The sequence below is a fragment of the Octopus bimaculoides genome, chromosome 3 (assembly GCF_046866305.1).
Source record: "Octopus bimaculoides isolate indiv1 chromosome 3, ASM4686630v1, whole genome shotgun sequence".
NCBI classification, from domain to species: Eukaryota; Metazoa; Mollusca; class Cephalopoda; order Octopoda; family Octopodidae; genus Octopus; species Octopus bimaculoides.
Window position 1 is genome coordinate 103,135,246 of NC_142930.1, and position 4,255 is coordinate 103,139,500.

Consider the following 4,255-nt stretch of genomic DNA (forward strand, 5'->3'; position numbering starts at 1 on the left):
AATCTGGCGTTTACAAAGACAAACTGAAGTGACTTAAGAAGAGGGGAATATGATAATAAATAACATAGAATAAATAGGATAAACTACTTTAGCTCTCTCTAAATACAGTAGAGCTTCAATAATCTTCGGCCGTGAGACAAATTCCAGTAGCTTGCCATCTGTTTGCTGACAATAATAGATTATGCCGATCATACTAGCCGTGATAGATTCCATAAATAAATAGAGTAGTCGTGCATAGGAAAAAACAAATTAGGATAGTTACTTTACTTTTATTCTGGGTCTTGCTGTAACGAAAGCGATTTTATTCTATGGATCGTTTTTATCGTACATTCAGTGATAGATGATATTGACTGTTTTTAAGTAGCTGCACAACCGTTTTGTGTAGAAATAACAACAGACCCACTTCTGTCGACCCTGTGATATTACAAGTCTTTATTTATCACGAACACAGAGGAAAACGAGGAAAATGTGTAAAACTACTGCGTCAGAATATACTCAGAGTATACAAAAAAAAAAAGAGAAATAGATCCAAATTAGGCGAGTGGATAGAGTAACGCAGAATCACTTATCATTTCTGTTTGATAAATGTCTGTTGGTGTACTGTAGTATCTGGTGGTATTGTACTTCACTTGAAAATAGTCGCGTTCATCTAGCAAATTAAGAAAATCTTTCTGCTCTAAATAGCACTACTACTATACAAATTATAAGCAAATCATTAGCTTGCAGCATGGAATTAAAAATTAATGCTAACTAATGAAGGTGTAGCTTTCAGTGATGTCCTCACAACTAAAGAAATTACAATTCAGCAGTTTCTTTAAGTCTGCATCATTTTTGGAAAATCTGTAGGCAATAGATATACTCAGCATGTTGCCATTTATAATTTGCTTTAAGGGGAAAAAATGACCACAGATGAATACAAAGTTAATGAAAGAAGCAACAAAAAATTTAAATGATTAGATAAATATAAAAGTAAATAATAAAATAGGTTCTATCAAAGAAATTGGTTTCGAAGGAAGAAATGGGTAGCCAGATTTTCCAGAGAAAGATGATTTGACAATTTTGAATAACAGAATGCATAAATAAAATAAAATAAAATAAGATAAAATAAAATAAAATAAAATAATGAGCACGACATATAATAAGTAGGACGAGAGACATAAAGTCTGAGTGGGGGGGCTCAGCTGTTGGAATTTCACGCACTGCTAATTTTCAGGATGGCAGCTTTTTTCAGGAACTCTCATACGGTATCAGCGCGCGCGCGCACACACACGCACACACACACACACACACACACACACACACACAAACACACACACACACACACACGCACACATTCCCATTATACGAATAATAATAAGCAGATTAGCACGTATGTCGTTCATAGATTCATATGTATTAGCAAGTACATTCATAAAAAAGTCACACATATCCCATCAGCGCGCGCACACAGTGTACACACGCACAGACATCACACATACATATATACATACACATACGCACACATGCACATACACATCGTACATATACACATAATCAGATACAATATTTCACAAAGCACTAATTTCGAGGTAGTCATATAATAAAAGATTAATAATCAGTTAATTAATCAAAATGCATTTTATTTATATTGAATTGTTTCAATGCCTAGAACTTATTACAAACAAAATGTATAAGGGAGACAGTATCCATACATTAATAATAAGTTGGACCACTGCATTAACGTGTGTACACGTTGAGATACTTTCACGATATTTACGATTACGTAAGTTGTAAATGGAAACAGTGAGTTGAATGTATACAGATATCGGACCTTTATGATTTGATGGGCAACATTTTTTTATATAGTGTTTTTGGTACCGAAACACTTTCAAACTTCGTATACTTGTATATTTTGTGGTATAGAACAGATATAGAATTTTGTATTCGAAGTTATTTCACGTTAAAAATTGTCTTATTTCGATAATTTCAACTAATCACTGATGTCTATTCAGTTGAATACAATTACTGCTGTGACGGTGTATATGGTATTAATCTCTAGTTTAGGGTTAGGGTTCGGGTTTTAGAGTTAGGATTAGGGTTGGGGTTAGGGTTAGGGTTAGGGTTATGAGTGAGGTTATGGCAAAAATATACACACACAGATACGCACAGCGTAATTTATTATATAAACAATATATGCGTATAAATTACGATTAAAGCGGATGAAATATGTCACAGGGAATAACATTTTTATGACCGGCCAAAAATGATTGTTTACGAAAGAGCGCTGACTGTATTCAGCTGAATAGACGTCAGTGATTGGTTGAAATTACAGAAATACGACAACTTTAACATGAAATAACTTGCGATGTACAATTTTTTGTTAAGAAGGCTAAGAGAAAAAGTTGTTTTGCATGACACATTCTACCAGTGTACCAAGTTTGAAAGTGTTTCGTTAAGAAAACAAGTGTTGGCCGTCAAATCACAAAGATCCCAGATATCTAAACAAATAAGTAGCGATTGAATAAATAAGATAGAGTAAAATATGATGAAATTAAGTAGGAGGAATAAAATTTAAGATCAAACTAAAAGGCAACATTTAGAATAAACTAGAAGTACTATTCAAGCACTGGATTATATGCTTGAGGGCAAACAAAGTAAAGGTATAAAGAGGATTAGCAGGACAGAATGCACTTTGTATAACTGAATCATTTGAAATATTTATAGCTAAGCAGATGATATATTAAAGATTAAAGGTATTCGACAAGGCAAAACACATTCATATCAATATTCCTCAAAGGTAATCCTAAACTGCTGCGCGAATTATACCAGTTGGACTGGGATTAGATAAACTAATGAGGGTAAATTATAGAAAAGAATAGAAATCTGGAAGAAATGAAGATAGAGGTTATAGTCGTTACACATACATACATACATACATACATACATGGAGTTATGAATTGAATAATGATCTATTTAACTGCAACAAAAAGGTTAAACAAAACCCCACTGTTGGCTATATGAAACGATTGAAATCATATTGGGACGATCTGCATCCAGAATTAAATCCTTTTACTACGGAGCAACTGCGCCAACAAGCAACATTTTTTAGAACATAGAAAGACGGTTAGTAACTGTAACTTTATTAAAAAATCGAAAATTAACCTTCTTCTCAACTCTATAAACAAAAACGAAAACGTGAATGATAGAAGACCAGCACGTGGTTTCACAGCTAGCGATATTCCAACAGATTCCATAGTGCCTGCCAGCCAAACTACATTACTGGCTGAAGTAACTGACCACTGTCCCCCAACTACGACTATGATAAATAGCAAGCACCAGCGCAACGATTATTGTAGTAGTAGTAGTAGTAGTAGTAGTAGTATATGTCGGTGAAATGTGCCCTTACTAAAATGTTCCGAGAAAAAATAACTTTGGCTTTGAAGGACTCTCACGAGGAGAGAGAATTCTCTACCAAAGTAATTGAAAAAAACAAAACAAAAAAAAATAGAAACGGTGTTAAGAGCTGTTAATGGAATTGATAATGAGTATTTACAATAGTGTGATGAGCCCACATAGTGGTAGATTAACGCCTGTCTGTATACTCTGGTTACTACTATAAAACATTAAATGAATGATATTCAAAAGTAAACAAAACCGAAGTAACAAAGAAAGTACCATCATGGGTTTTGCGACAGAAAAAGAGGATCTATTCAATTTGACAGCCGGATTAAATTTTTTTTTTAACTAAACACTTTGAAACTTCGGATACTGGTAGAATGTATCACATAGAAAAGGGTTTACTCTTGAGGTTTTTGACAAAATTTTGTATTTTAGAAGTTATTTCGTGTTAAAGCTGTGGTATTTGGGTAATGACATGTATTCAGCTGAAGAAAATTACCCAGTTGGTCAGGATAAATGTTGTTACATGCTTGTGAAAAGTGGGGGGGGACTACAAACCAGACTAGGAGCATCTCCGTCAATGATCTGTATCTGACGAAGAATGTTACAGGTATCTAGGAGTGGAGGAAAATATATCTTACAGTGGCATCTGTAACACAACACGTGTCACTAAAGAATATTACAGTCGAACAAAAAAAATTTGGACCTCAGTGGCCCACAATATGTTTACCGTGCCAGTACTCATACCAAAATTTGGGCTGCTTGATTGGACGCTTGATGAGATCCGAGCCATTGATGTGAAAACCCGAAAAATATTAACAAGCACACATAATTTCCACATAAACAGTAATATAGACCGTCTCTACCTAAAACGTAA